This window comes from Lissotriton vulgaris, chromosome 1_1 (assembly GCF_964263255.1).
Source record: "Lissotriton vulgaris chromosome 1_1, aLisVul1.2, whole genome shotgun sequence".
Taxonomy (NCBI): Eukaryota; Metazoa; Chordata; class Amphibia; order Caudata; family Salamandridae; genus Lissotriton; species Lissotriton vulgaris.
Window position 1 is genome coordinate 1,674,388,196 of NC_141685.1, and position 16,674 is coordinate 1,674,404,869.

General features: G+C 45.4%; 1 protein-coding gene across 2 annotated transcripts in view; it reads right to left on the bottom strand.

The window, feature by feature from the left end:
• EXOC4 (exocyst complex component 4) overlaps positions 1–16,674 on the bottom strand; it is a 1,827,849-nt gene that overhangs the window by 866,931 nt on the left and 944,244 nt on the right. The window lies entirely within an intron of this gene.

The window sequence follows — 16,674 nt, forward strand, 5'->3', positions numbered from 1 at the left end:
AACATAAAATGGTAATAACTACCATTTTATTTTTCTGCCTCTTGCACTGCAGAAAGGTTTGGTTGCGGGCGGGCGGATGGGTGGGGCTGCTCTGTAAGCAGGGCTGGGCACGGTAGGAGTGGTGTGCCTACCTACCAGTCATGCGCATTCTGCCCTTCTCCATGCAGGGTGCAATTCAGCCTACATGGAGAACATGGCCGGACTGTCCTACCTGGTTGAAAAAAATCAAACAAAAATTCGGAAAACCAATGAGCCTTCACTCCTTGAGCAATCACTCTGATGTGGGTTACCTGTAGCTATGAGCCAAATTCAGTGGCATGTCACATGGCAAAGGTATCGCACTACAATTTTGTCCTATTATTCACCTTGCAATATCTGAAAAAGCAGTCCAACCGATCTGTCTTGCACTCATGGCATCACATTAAAATCACATATGCAAGACGGACTAGTTTGACTGCACGGAATCTGTCGGGACCTGCAACTGAACATGCCTGAGCCCTGCTGGCCTCTACAAAGTGAGTTCCTGATGAACCAAGAGGTGAGCCTCAAAAGCTGGACCCTTGGTGTGGCATTCATTGAGCTCCCCCTAAAAGGGAAGAAGAAATCCTGAAGTTTTGGACTCTTGTGGCCACAAACGTGCCCATTTGCACCAAGATCTAGCCACCTGTGCCGTCCGCCAATGAGAAGCTCCAGTGAACCCGACAGCCATCGTAAGCTCTTCACTTCATGTTACAGCACCAACAGCGTGCAATGACTGCCAACACGCAGCTCCAATAATGACCGTCAATGACATACAACAGGATCTTTGCGCTACAGCAACAACCTTTCAAGACGCTGTCCCTGCACCTCGAGGTCTCTTCCACCATGAACGGAACTCTTTGCACAGGACTCTAGAAGGTAGCTTTTTCAGCAGAACTAACCTGGTCCCTATATCCGATCCGCACTCTAATGTGGTCAGTCAGAACTTGTGAATTTCATCCGGTCTCGCACAACCAGATAACCATGAGTGGCACTTTCTGCTTTTAGGAGCGAAACATACCATAACTCTTCAAAAGTGCATATCTCTGGTTCTAGTAATTGTTTTTTTTTGTAATTTGTCAAATAATTAAACTTAACTTTATATTTTCTGAATTGTTGTAGGTATTTTCTTGTTTTGTGTTTTCATTTCACTACTGTTTGTGTGCTGCACAAATGCTTTTACACATTGCTTCTAAGTTAAGCCTGACTACTTTTGTGCAAAGCTACCAGAGGGTTAAGCGCAGGTTAATTTATTGACTTTTTGTGGTTCACCCTGACAAAGACTGTGGCTGTTTTACCCCCTCAGCGACCAACCCACATTTTCACACCTTCCTAATAAAGTCTTATTGCTTTAATTAGGGACGCCATACTGTGAAATACATACTATATAATAATTGCAATACATAAAGGAAGAAGTGATTAGAACGCACAAGTTTCCACACTGCCATATCTCCATCCCATGAAGACCGGTGGGGCTCATAGTGAACGAAGTATGTTTCGATCGCTTTGGGTGACTCAAGAATAACCTACCCAAGACAACTGTTGTTGTGATTTGTATTACATACAACCAACAGAATTCGACAATGTCTACAAGGTTGTGACAACACCGCTGTGCAGAACCACAGCATGAAAATGCAAAAAACTGCATAGGAACATATAATCTAACTACATAATCCTCCTCTAAGAACCTCAAAAGAAAAAGGCGAATTACTACTAGTGCTGCATGTAATGAATAGTACCAGACTCTGTCTTGGTACGCCTCTAGCGCCTCCCCGCCTCTCACTCCAAATGATGCCTTCTTTATTTCTAATATCCAGTAAATGTGGCACTGTTCACACCACTTCCAATGCAATAAAAGGCGGCGCATGCATTTATGGAACGCCATCTACATCTAAGCCATTATCGGCAAATCAATCTTCATTTATTGTTTTCACCTTTGGTGCTACAACACCTCATGCAGACGTTACTCCAAATACATACGGTTTCAAAAGGCTAAAACACCACTTGACATACTGTAATCGTTTCCAGTACTTCCATCAGGGTAGAATGTCATCACTTATCTCAGTATTCCTCATGGACGTGTGGCCTGGACCACAGACTATTCTTCGCCTTTTCTGAGGTATGATGCAACATGTAGCATTATTTATTTATCTACACAGCATAGACAAACCCCCTAGGCTTTATGGTGCACAAAGAGCACAGCTCGTTGAGTAGAACCACAGCAGCCTTTAAACAGATTAAAACACAATCTGCACAAAATTACGTCTCTTCAGAAAGGAAAGATGGGGAAGGGTTTTCCAGAGTTTACTTGTTTGGACCTCAAATGATCAATCTTCTGTCCAAGCTCTCTAGAAGGGGTGCACCCTTGGGAGAATAAATGATGGCTGCACACAAGGCAGTATTGGTGGAACAAAATGGTCAAACAAGAAACAGCCAACATCTGAGAGACTTTGTACACAAAAGAGAGGGCTTTAAATGTAACCCTATTCTCCACAGACCACCAGTATCAGGAGCATACGTCCATGCCATCGCCTTCTGCTGATCAGTCTGGGTGCTGCAGTCTGTATATGTTCCAGATGAAGTGACGTGGCCTTGGGTAATCACCGGCACTAGCCGTTACAATAATCAAGCCACATGAGGACCACAGACCCGGCAACTAAGTAATGTTGGAATTCAGAAAAATTGTGTAGTTAGGTTTACAGTTTCCAATTAAAATTGACATGACTCCATACAAGCTATTTCAAAGCAGTAGGAAAATGCTAAGATTTAAAGTGATCCAACTTCTAAAAATGAACTACCAACATAACTAAATCAGTAGTTTGAACACACCACAAAATGAAGACTTGGGACATATGTACAAGAAAAAACAAAATAAAATTCATGTTAGTCACTCTCTTTATCAAAGCCTTGGAGTGGATCTGAAGGTAACTTTCATCTGTCTTTGAATGAGAACAGTGGAGTACCAGAAGCCCTATTTTTGGGTACCGTGGCAAACACAAGAAACACTAAAATGGAAATAATTGGTTATTCTTGCTCTGACAGGTGTTTTGCCACTGGTCATCCTTGCATTCACTATGTACTTAGCCACTAGTTATCTCACATCTGCCAGTGCTGACCACTGATTTTTCAAACATCTGCCTGTTCTTTACAACTGGTTATCTAGGTGTGTGTTAGTACATCACTGTCATAACCATGACCACTGGTTATCAGTTTAGTATGATGTGGTGCTGGGCCACCGGATACCCCTGTCCCCTACCAGTGTCTGTGAGTATGAGACACTTCCCCATGGTCACAATCTCTTTTGTCTATAACCTCTTACAGACAATGCAATGGAGATTTGTTTCTTATCCTTATCCTATGGATCTTCAGATCCTCAAAATCTGAGGCGCTAACATGGTTATGCAGCAATCCCTGAATATGTTTGTGCAGCAGCGTCAGTTGCTTGCTCTCCAGCAATTCACAACTCCTGTTGCTCATTTTGTATCTATGTTATCGTCTTGAAGTGACTCCATGCACACTGTGCCATTGGAACCAATCTATACCCGAATGACAAGCTCGATTAAGGGGAAACCGGTCTTGGTTAGCTTGTGTTCTGGTTCAGGGAGAACCTGGCCAGGCAGTTCAGGCTTAACTATTTCTGGTGGAGCTGGGTCACGGCTGATTTCTATATGACTGGGTTCAAACTGAGGTGGCAAAATAAGAGATCTCCACATTTAAACATAAATAAAGCAAGTCTGTTTCTTTTCATTAGACAGGCCCAAAATATACATGGACAAAATAATTAACCCCCCTTCTCGTGGCTACAAGCATTTAATGGGTCCAGCTCCAAAATAAGGCATTTGTCAGAGAGTTCACAATGTAAAACCCCTTACTGTTGCACTTGTCAGAGAGTTCACAATATGGAGTGACTTTCTATGTTTTTGGTGCTCACAATATGAAACCCCTTCCATCCATATGGTCACGGACTTGCACCCTATAAAACCCCTTCCTATTTCATTTGTCCTGGAGTCTGACCCTGTCGGATATGAGCAGTGGAACTACTACTAAGGCTGACTGGTGCAACTAATTTTCAATCCAATGCTTGTAGGAAAGAATATCAAGATGTGGGCAGAGTCACGTCCCCTTTCTTAATACAACTAATTACAGGTCTTTCTCTGGTGATCACATAAGTCCTTAAAGACAGCTATGCTGTTAAGCCAGGTCTAAAATAAATTTTAAAAAATGGGTTTGTCAGAGGGGGTAATAAAAACCTTTGTCTGCTACGGTAATCTCTGGGAATCCGTGTTAGAAGATAATTGTCTGCTGTGTTATAACAATTCACCGATAAAGGCATTCTGTCTTTGACATATACCTTAAATTAGGCCTCCTGCCTTTGCCATAAGTTTTCATAATAAATATATGAAATCTATGGCATCTGATATATAACTTTTCCCAATGAACCAATTAGGCCCACTGCCTTTACCATTGGTTTGTAACGATAACCAACTCAGTTCTGTGGTACTGATCATAGTCGGTGCAATACAAGCACTTGTTTTCAGGCCCAATCAAAACGAGCACTTTTTTGGCCCAATCAAATCCAGTAGGGATGAAGATTACCATGAGGCTGGAGCCAAAGCCTTTCTCTCAGTAATGCTTCTTGAAGCCAGTTTTCTTTTGATATCAGAAAGTTCTACACACCTGGGCTGTCAAAGGCATAGCTAGATATCTGCCATGTGCCAGGATCTAGCCTTTACTGTGTTGCCGACGCTTTCTTCAGACTGGCTTTGGTCTACTCCAATCTAACCCTAGTGGACGTAAACTTGCCTTGTGGCTGGTGAGATGAGGCTGCTCACTGAGAAGCAGGTCCTCCTGGAGGCCAGCCAGGCGAGGCGGCTGATCGGAGTGGTTCGGACGGCATCTGCTGGAGAAAGCAAGACATTTCAGAGGCAAGGGGGTGTATGGGAGTTAAATACCCAGGGTGTAGAGAACAACTGTTGTTCTTCAGACTGAACCCGGTACATGCCCTTGCGCTGCGGTGGCAGAAGGTTTGGTCCATTACAAGAAGGGGATAAAAGAGACAGGTCAACACGAAGCAAATAAACCTGGGAAGGGTCAACAAAGACGTAAAAAGTGCAGCTTAAAAGTAATAAAAACAAAAGATTGCGCATAACTTAATTCTTTTTCACTACTGTTTTAGAAATCCATTTTTGCCGTGTCTCGAAGGCACTCGTCATTCCCGCCATCATCTGCCACTGGCTGCAGTACGTTTTGTAGAATGCCCCCGCCCCCTCCTTTCCTGCATTCATCAAACCCCTTCAGGCGTGTAGTTACTTTCCCTTGGAGGCTCTGCTGTTAATCACGCCGGCCTTTGTGCTTCTGTCTACACACTCAAGGATGGATGTGCCGAGTTTGTAAATTACAATCGTCCCAACACCAGATCCCTGCAGGTTAATCCTCATTTTTGTTCATATGAATGTGTCGGCACGGAGACTCACTACACCGAAATCCTTTTAATGTAGCCGAGATGGCCCTTTGTAATGATGATTCAAGAGGCCCAGGAAGCCCTTTGCATGCGTCAAGGTTCACCGGCGTTACCGCAGATGGGAACGTGCTTCGTGCAGCAGTGACTGCACCTAGCCGCACATTTATGTGGGTGGGAAGGTGGTAGGAAACATAAGGGAATGATTTAACGGTTAGCACCTTGTAGGTAATGGAGCTAGGCAAAGTAAATTAAACAGAAAGCAGCAGCGCTACCTTGAATGGTCAACGCACAATACCCAATAATTCTAAGGAATATTTCTCAGTCTGCTTACAATAGTCTAGGGTCTGTTGCAGATCTTCCACATGCTTTATTTAGCCAATTTTGGGTTTAAATGTATTTACATCATCAAAAGGCATGTTGTGTAACTAGGGCAATCTAGCATGCACAAGCCACAGGGTAGGGCCCATTCAGGTAGCACTGAAAGAAATAGACCTATATCTGTCTGTCTCTCTCTCTCACGCGCCTTTCTTGAAGTGATGACTGCAACTGGGCCTGCACAGGTCATGACTAAATAGAGGAAAAGATGGCATTTCCTAGGAAGAGCATTTTAAATAATTTAGGTAGCAAGAAAAGATTTTCATAGGGGAGGGAGCCAGGCTGATTAGCCACATGGGGCCTGGGACCTTCAGTCATATGAGGAGGTCTAGCATTCACCACACATGCTGGTTGCGAGTAAATAGTCACCTGTATTAGTCACACAGGGATTGTGCGGATACGTGTGATGAACATGGGGGTTGGGGTAGAGTGAAAGTGGGTGATAATTGCTGTTTATCTTGATTTTTTTCTCTGAGACAGGGCATCTTTCTATCTCACCTTAAACTAACTTTACTGTTAGAACACCTTTATGGACATCTTGTCAAATACTGAGTGCATGGATGTTAAGATTGGTCTCTCAGAGGACTGAAAGCATACACAATACCTTCTGAGTCCTTACCTGCCTCGCGACACTGGCGGCACTTGCGGGGCAGCACCCGCAGCATGTGCTGCACTTGTTCAACACAGGGTACATTACCAGCCGCGGCCGGCCCATTGAGGCTGAGAGGCCACTCCCCCAACCTTCTGCCCCTCACGAACAGGGTCTATCAGGCTGAACAAAGGTCAGCCTAACAGACACTGTTGATTTTCAGGTCGGGGTAGCGTCACTGATTGCCTCGCACCTGGACCCTTCAGTTTTAAGCCCTGAAGCGCCCAGGGTCGAGTGTCAATCAGTGTCACTTCATCACAGAGTAGGGTGGGGTCAGCAGAATCACTGACCCCATCCCACACTGTGATGACATAAGGACTGCTGCCTTCCCTCATTGGCTGCACCTTAAGTCAGCCAATGAGGGCAGGCAGCAGTCCCAAGCTCCTCCGAGGCAAAACTGGGCTGCAGGTAAGTGAATGTTTTTTTTTTTAATTAATGTTTGGTGCATGGAGGGGCCATTGGTCTCTCCCAGAACTTCAGGGGCAGGATATGATATCCATTACTTAGAAGGGTGCGGGGGAGGGAGTCTACGCTTTCCTCAGGCTGGTAGCCACCCCTCACAGACACTATGACGTCATCAAGGTGCGCAAGTGTAAGGGCCCTCCTGTTATGGTGAAATGGAGTTCAGTGAGCGCACGTGGGTGAAACGTGCCCTGGGTTGCGCGCACACGTGGGTGAAACGTGCCCTGGGTTGCGCATGCGCATCTCGAGCGTGAGAGCGTAGCTGTAAAAGGATCTGACACCGGTTAGCGACCTTGCCGTACGACTTAATTATTAGAATGCACAGTGATTTTTCAGGATGTTAGATTCGGTTAGGAAACACGCTGTACTAGATACTTGTTAAGGTTAGCCCATCATACCATGTCAAAATGGATGTTAATCTAATGTTCTGAAGTGTGCATTTAATAATTGTCTAAATGTTTATTTTATTAACATTTTAATTTTGTTTTCATATTTTAATAAATACGGCCAGGGGGTCCCTGACCCCCTGCCTTCCAAAGACTCATGTGTTGACTGGTTGAATTAAGTAATGCAGTCTGTGTATTAAGGAGGGGGGTGGCCGGTAGTCCCAGACCATGAGAAAAGGGGGGGCCAAACGGCCCCCACGCATGCATGGCGGGGCCCGGCCCCTCCCATATCCCCCCCGGTCCCTTCGTGGTGGCTTGCCCCCGCCCTCGCACCGGAAGTAGTTGTGCACTTCCGGGGCGAGGGGGCGGGGCCGCGACTGCGAAGGGGTTAAGAGCCTGGGGAGTGCAGGAAGCGGCCTCTTTGTGCCCGCACTCCCCGGTCTCGCTCCTCGCCCCACCGTGGGGCTGTTTAATTTTCCCCACCCTCCATCCCCTTGGTTAGCGGTACTTGGGTAAGGACACTGGTAGGTATACTGTCTAGCAATGTGCAGGAGCATAGGAATAAAATGCTTTCTTCCGTAGGCTTTTTTTCCCGTTTACAGGCAAAATGTACATATGTATATGTTTTTCTGCTTTGCTGTGGTTTTTTAACTAAATTTTTCCTTAGGCCTTTTTTCCCTCTTAGAATAGCAATGTCGTATTTATTATGTGTGTCTGGCGGTAAGGTCATAATCGGTGAGCAGCAATTTAAGGTCCTTAGGGGGGGGCGGTCCCATTCACGAAAGGGGCCGCCCGGCGGGAGGGGCCATTGGTCTCTCCCAGAACTTCAGGGGCAGGATATGATATCCATTACTTAAAAGGGTGCGGGGGAGGGAGTCTACGCTTTCCTCAGGCTGGTAGCCACCCCTCACAGACACTATGACGTCATCAAGGTGCGCGAGTGTAAGGGCCCTCCGGTTATGGTTAAATGGAGTTCAGTGAGCGCACGTGGGTGAAACGTGCCCTGGGTTGCGCGCGCACGTGGGTGAAACGTGCCCTGGGTTGCGCATGCGCATCTCGAGCGTGAGAGCGTATCTGTAAAAGGATCTGACACCGGTTAGCGACCTTGCCGTACGACTTAATTATTAGAATGCACAGTGATTTTTCAGGATGTTAGATTCGGTTAGGAAACACGCTGTACTAGATACTTGTTAAGGTTAGCCCATTATACCATGTAAAAATGGATGTTAATCTAATGTTCTGAAGTGTGCATTTAATAATTGTCTAAATGTTTATTTTATTAAAATTTTAATTTTGTTTTCATATTTTAATAAATACGGCCAGGGGGTCCCTCACCCCCTGCCTTCCAAAGACTCATGTGTTGACTGGTTGAATTAAGTAATGCAGTCTGTGTATTAAGGAGGGGGGTGGCCGGTAGTCCCAGACCATGTGCATAGTTATAAGTGTGTATGTGTGTGTGTGTGTGCGCATGTGTCCAGTCCGCGTCCTCCCTCCCAAACTTACCAGCCGCCACTGCATATTACATTGCTGTTTTCAGCGTGCCACCTAAATAAGACAACCCCCCGCAGATGAACCCAAGAAGAGGAGGGGGGCAGGTCATTATTTTTCCTTTCTTTGTGTCCACAGACCCTTCTAACTGCTGCGTCTCGCTTTGATATGCTGAATAATGTATTTTGCCTATTCCCAAACAGTGATAATGTTTGCTCATTAACAGTTAGATCGTATTTGTATCTGAGAGTAATCTCAGCCCTCCCACGCACTGGGCTGTTTAACCTGTGATTGCCTACAAGAACAAGCATTGACAAAGCAAATATGTCTTGCCTATGCAACAGCTACTGGCTTTGCTAATGTGGTTTAGCCATGTTGTACACCTGCGTGACTGCTGTTCAGCATGGCTAAAAGTTAGTGGCATAGACAAGAGTGGAATCGAGTGTCGTAGGGTGGAATGGCAAGAATGGATTAGTAAAGCAAGAATGGATTAGTAAAGAATGGCGTGAATTAGAGAAGCGGACAGTGGAATCGCACAGAGTAGAGTGGACTGGTGTAGAGTGCATTGGCGTAGAGTGTTGCAGAGTACAGTGGCGTAGAATTCAGCAGTGTACAATGAGCATCGTAGAATGCAGTGGCGCAGGTCAGAGTGTTGCATAGTAGACTGCAGTTACGTAGACTGGAGTAGAGTGGGATAGTGTGGAGTGGTATAGAGTAGAATGGCGTAGTGGAGCAGAGTAGTGCACGGGGCCGTACAATGCAGTGGCACAGAGAGTAGTGGCATAGAGTGGATTGCTGCAGAGCAGAATGGAGTGATGCAGTGTAGAGTGTATTTGTGTAGCGTTCATTGACATAAAATGCATAAGTGCAGAGTTGAGTGGCGCAGAGTTCAGTGGTGTAGAGTGGCATAGAGTGCAGTGGCATACAGTAGAGTGGTGTTAAATAGAGTGGCATATAATGCAGTGATTCAGAGTAGAGTGGAGTGACGTAGGTGTAGTGGCATAGAGTGCAGTGGTGTAGACTGACGTACTGTATGGTAGAGGAGACGGGTGTAGGCAACATTGACTTAGAGTGTTGCAGAGTATAGTGGTGTCCAGTGCAGTGGCATACAGTGCAACGGCATAGAATTCAGCAGCGTACAATGCAGTATCGTAAAATGCAGTGGTGCTGATTCGAGTGGTGCATTGTAGAGTGCAGAGCCATAGAGTGTAGTGGTGCAGAGTGTAGTGATGCAGAGTGAAGCGGTGCAGAGTAGAATGGTATAGAGGGTAGTAGCGTAGATTGCAGCGGCATAGAGAACAGTGGTGTACAGTAGAGTAGAGTGGCAGAGTGCATTACCATAGAGTGGTCCAGAGTGTAGTGGCACAGAGTGCAGTGGCGTACAGTGAAGTGCTGCAGCGTGCTGTAGTGTAGAGTGGTGCAGAGTGCAGTGGCGTAGAGGGAAGTAGGATAGAGTACATTGGCATAGAATGCAGTACTGCAGAGTAAAGTGGTGTAGAGTTCAGAGGAGTAGAGCACAGTGTTGCAGAGTAGAGTTTCAGAGTGCAGTGGCATTGAGTGCAGTGGCATAGAGTAGGGCGGCATAGAGAGCAGTGGCGCAGAGTGTAGTGGTGCAGATTAGAGTGTAGTGGCGAAGAGCGCAGTGGTTTAGAGTGAAGTGGCATAGCGTGAAGTGGCATAGCGTGAAGTGGCATAGAGTGAAGTGGTATAGAGTGAAGTGGCATAGAGTGGAGAGGTGTAGAGTAGAGTTGAGTAGATTGTTTCAAAGTGGAGTGGTGCAGAGTAGAGAGCAGTGGTGTACAGTATCATAGAGTGTAATGGCGTAAAGTGGTGTAGAAGGGAAACATCCTTTACCAGACGGCAGAAGGTAGCCTTCGACCTAAAAAGGCAGAAGCTAAGTTTTATTTAGTAGTTGTCAAGTCTGACAAGTGGCACTATGACATATGATGCCATCCACCATCCCTGGCTTTTCTGCCAATACAATGTTGCACTGTGGGTCTTATAATTTTGCTTTTAACAGTTTCATTATGGGTTCAAAACCTGAAAAGTGATCCTAGCTAAAATGCCGAAATTAGCTGGAGGTGTTATACCGGACATGAAGCCACTTGTCAGCAATGTTTTAAAGGTCTACAAAGTTGTCTACTCCATTTAAAAAACAGCTTGTTTCACAAATAAAACCAAAAGTAAACCCTGCTCAGATATTTTTTATTCCCTATTTCACTCACATCATGCATCAAAACAAGCATTTGCAATATGTATCATTCTTTATTATATGGAGTGGAAAGTCTTATGTCAAGCCTCACAAATAATAAAGGTACAAAATGGACAGCTGCAGCACAACATTCCATTACAAAAATAATAGGTTATGGGCAGGTGGCAGTAGTAGAAGAATCATCCCATAATTCTCAGGACAGGTACGACACAGGCAGATAATACACTAAAGAGGGAGCAAGGTATGTTAAAGAACTGTTCTATGATTTCTATAAACAAACATTAACATCCAAGAAGCACCACACTACTGGAAGAAACAGCCAAACCTCTTATGGAATTATCATACTTCCAAGTACTCATATAGGATGATTTGCTCCTACCTGCCTAGTGTTGTACGCTTCATCAGTGGATTCCACACCAAGGACTGGGGATCAACCAAGAATACAACTCTTCATTGGTTGTATATTCTCCTGATTGTGGGTTCCCTAATTTAGATGAGGTTATGTCACTTTTATCAAAACGTATGTTATCCCTTCGTTAAACAGTCAGACCTACGTAAAAACAGGAGGGTCAAGCAATGAAACTATTTTTAACTTTTGTATCAATATGTTTCATTGCTCAAATATTGCCCCTGTGAGATCAGGTATCTTCTTTAAGAACACTGGTATCTCATATGAAATATTGTAAAACAGTCCCTGCTTCATAGCTCTTGTTGACCAGTGTCAGAAGACGAGATGTGACGGGGCAAAAATTCTGAATAGTGCGAGTGAGCTGAGTGAGGTCACTCTTGCGTTTGAGACAATTCGGGACCCACAAAAGTACAATGTGCTTTTTAGTCCCATGAAAAAAGTTTGGAGACAGAGCGAGGTTTTGAGCAATGAGCAAACATCTGTTATTCAGCGGCAGCAGGCATGGTTCGCGGGTGGCGAGTGCACAGGGGGGTGTTGGAGTCACGAGTGGGGGGAACTGTAAAAAATAAACCAATAAATGAAGCACCTTACCGCACCGGTCCCGCATCTCCGCTCCTGCTCTCAGAAAAGGCTCCCCTGACCAATAACAACGCTGCAATGCAGTGTTGTTGTTGGTAAGCACCCAGGCTCCCCTGACCAATCACAAAGCTGCAATGCAGCGTTGGTATTGGATTTGAGCGCCCTGGTACGACGCACAACCAGTGAATTGGGGCCCCGGCCTGTTCTCCAAACAGGCTGTAATGCAGCCTGCATGGAGAACGGGGAAAGTGCGCATGACTGGTTTGGGCAGCCTGAGAGGGATGACGAAACAGTCATTGTGCACTTAGGAGTCGTCAAACCACTCCTCCCCTGCCCTGCTCCAAGAGCAGAGAAGCCCCGCCCACCAGCAGAGCAGCAGGAAACATAAAATGATAACTCAATTATTATCATTTTATGTCTCCTTACTTTGTAGTGCACTGCTTAAAAGAGGTGGGGTGACACTCCTCTGCCATAGTGGAGGAGCTGCCCCTGCTGTTATTCAGTGCCAAGATATCCTTGGGTGAACGTGCGCTTTACAAATACACGTTATGTTAAGCTGGGTGGCAGAGTCGAAAACCTTTCACTGAAGTGAGAGGATCACAATGAACGCTTATTCTAGTGCAGGGGTCTTCAATCTGTGGGGCACAACCCCCAGGGGGGTCGTGGAGTCTTGGGAAGGGGGTCGCAGATTGTCAGTTTGCCTTAGATGGCGTCGGGCTGATGGAGGGTGCTCACGGCGGAGGCCTAATTCAAACTGAGGGGTGAAAAACAACAAAGCCTCATTAACAAGTAAAAGGTTTTTTAAAGACCTGTGAAGTACTGGGGTGCGGCTTTGTGTGTGTCCCTGAAGGTGTTTAAGCCTGGCTCACATACACAAGGAGGGGAAGGGATGGGGGCCAGGGGAGGGTGGCTGGGGGAGGAGGCTGTAGCCCTTTGAGTTCAATGGACGTTGCGCGCCTGGAGCTGTGGGTCCTACCTGTAAAGCACAAAGCACGAACCCTCATACCTGGCGCCTGTGCAGGAGAAATGTGCCTGAGAGTCTGTTTTTCAGGTGAGATATTGTTACAGCAAAAAACAATGGGAGAGTAAGGGTTTCTCCACAGGAGTCGGCGGACAGCATCTAGGTACAACCTACCCAGTCCCTTCCAGGTCGCAACAGATTCTGGATGGCGTCCTGTCCCCGATCTCCTATGGGGCATTACTCACTCGATTTCGAGTGTTTTTGCTGACCAATAATTTTTGTGAGTCAGCCCATATTTGACTGTGATTTTACATTCAAACAACTTTTTTTCACTTAGCCTAGGGTTGGGTGCGCCTTAGCGTGCGCAGACCGCCCAGGCTTATATGGTGGTGACGAAAACCTGGCAATCCCGCTCAGAGGTTGAAACATGTAGACCCTTTCCTTTTTTTCCACATAGATATAGTCGGCCATTGTAACCCTCTTTAATATATTACACTTTGTTTTTATTATTGCCCAGTACCTTCAGATTAAAGTTTTATTGAAGGTATAGTGTGTCAATTTTTAAATCACTTTTTTCTGTTTCTTTTACCCCTCCCACACACAAAAAAATTACCAGCTCCACAGTAATTCAGGTGTCGCAGCACACCCGGATGGCACTCGGCAATCCGGGTTGGCCCCGATAATGAAGCATGTCACCAACCAGGTTGGTGAGTGAGGGGTTTATTAAAACAAGGAACAATTCTCCTTGAGTCTTCATATATCTCCCCATCCCCAGTAGGGCCACTTCCCGGCTCTTTGGTGATACTCTTTTTTTGTTTATATGGAGATATTGTTACAGCCTGTCCGCCCCCAGCAGGGAGGCACAGAGATGCCCTCCCATGAGAGAGGAAGAAGACACAGAAAGATACTGACCCCCCCCCCCACCCCATACCCCCCCCCCCCCATATGAGGGGCACAGAAAAGGTGGGTGGATGAATGGATGAATGGGTGGATGGATGAAGGATGGATGGATGGATGGATAGATGGATATGTGAAAAGGTGGGTGGATGAATGATGAGTGGATGGATGAAAGGGTGGGTGGATGGATGACGGACGGATGGATGGATGATGGATGGATGGAAGGAAGGATGAAACGGTAGATGGGTGAAGGATGGATGTATGGATGGATAAAAGGTTGCATGGATGAATGAAGGATGGATGGATGTGTGAAAAGGGGGTGGATGAATGATGGGTGAATGGAAGGATGAAAGTGTGGATAGATGAAGGATATATGGATGGAAGGAAGGATGAAATGGTAGATGGATGAAGCATGGATGTATGGATGGATAAAAGGTTGCATGGACCATGATGGATGGATAGATGTGTGAAAAGGTGGGTGGATGAATGGTGGATGGATGGATGGATGAAAGGGTGGGTGGATGAAGGATGGATGTATGGATGAAAGGGTGGATGGATGAATTATGGATGTATGGATGGAAGGATGAAAGGGTGGGTGGATGAAGGATGGATGGATGGATGGATAAAAGGGTGGATGGATGAAGGATGGATGGATGGATGTGTGAAAGTGTGGGTGGATGAATGATGGATGAATGTGATGATGTCTAACAGGAGCATTTATGGTTGTCGATAGTTGTTGATGACGAGGAGTACCAGTTTATAGAAACTTTTGTTGGAAGGGGGTCCTTAAGCCTAAAAAGGTTTTACAAGGGGGTCTCGGCATCAAAAAGTTTGAAGACCTCTGTTCTAGTGCCTTCATGATGACTTCTGGATCTGAGGAGCGAGGTCTGATGAAACTGGGTCGCAGGCAGTCTCCACGCTAACTGAAAGGCACACCAGAGTATAATGCCATTAGTAAGTGCTGCATAGAATCAACAGCCGTCCGTCCAAGCACGAGGTCTGTAACTTTTACACGATGGGTGGAGAGGGTGGGTTTGGAGCCATTGGTTTGAATTTTTTGTTCTTGGGGAGTCTGTTCCACGTGCAAGAAACACCTTCTTCAAAGGATTTAGAGTCACAATTTCTTTCAACTATTATATGTATTATAGAAAACACTTTATGTGTTGCAGCCAGGGGTTGGCTCTTTGACCCGAAGAGGAACTGGTGCCTCCTAGATATTGTGCAGCATTTCCAAAGATGCCTGTGTGATGGTAAAGCACTTAAAGGTCATCTCCTTTTAAATGGGATCCAGTGCTGGCATCATAGAATAGGGGTGCTATAAGAAATTTGCTAGGTTGGGGTCGATGACAGTGACCAGACTGGCTCCCTCAGAATGTGGATGCATCTGCGAGGAGTAAGACTGCATTATTTAACAAAACGTTGCTTCAATCAGCATGGTTTGGAAACATATCACAAATAACAAGTTAGTGTTAGCTGTCAGTCTCTTGACACAATGTTTTCTGGTAAAGTCAAGGCTTCTGCAGCGAGGGTTAAAGACACAATTATAAGGAACTGCTTGCAAATTACACAGCATATGTCTCTGCCACGGAATATGAGGCATTGCTCTAAAATCTCTCTTCTGTGTGAGCCTTGAGGATTGTTGCTTCCCTTTGCTGGACTTGTTCGGGGAAGAAGGGAGAGATCAATTGCCTTCAAGGTAAAGTAAGTGAAAATGAGAAATGTAATGAAAATACTCTCAAAGCTGGACTTCGTCCATTCCAATATATGTATAAAATGTAATTCCCTGCCCCAGGGAAAGTAGACTCTTGCTCACAAACATCATTAACTTCATCCTGGAAGGGGTGGGGAAAAGGCAAGGGGATCCAGCCTTTAGATTAAAAAGGCGTGCTTGAACATTATACATTGTTCTGATGCTACAAGATTCTGCTGCAGGCCTGCACTGAACCCGAGGGCAATGGAAAGGAAACACTGCCCTCAAACATCTGCCTACCACCCTCGGAAGCTTCAGGTTAGTTTCGCTCGAGGTTGCAACGACAGTTCTATGACTCTCCATGCAAATGCAACTCCTAATCACAGAAATAAACATAGATGCATATAATATTCAGCCCTTATCTGGTAAACGAGGGCTGGGGTGTGAGTATTGATGCACAGTATGGAGCCACTCTTGACATCTGACCTAATAAAGCTGCATCCATGATATGAGAAGATATTACCACTGCACAGGATCACTACATGCCTAGTATACAATTGATGCATCCCTGGCAACTGACCTATGCAGACTGCCTAGCCACGCCATATAAAGGCTCTTCACCAAGCATATGACTGCTGTTCTGTTACAGCATGATGAATTCATGCCAACATGTGATGGTTCCACTTTCAGCATATGTTGCTCCTACCAGTGGCTTATTTATTTTTAATTTACAGTTTTCTATAAACATTCCACTAACATGTAGGTACAAAGTAAGTCTATGACAATTGTAAAATGGAAAGTAACATTGCAATTTCTTTATCCTGCCTACAAGAAGACTGTACATAGGAATAGTGTACAGTTTGGTGGCATATCAATTTGCATCACTCTAGCTGACATATATTTTTTTTCCAGAGTTTTATATAGCGCGAACTTGACCCAAAGGTATCAGGTATCAGAGCGCTTTACATGAGCACCAGTTGCATTACGTAAGGACACATTCATTTTTGTTAGGCATGGGAAGACTAAGTGATTTGCCCAGAACCATAGGATGTTGAGCGTCATTACCGAGACTTGAACTTGGTTCCCC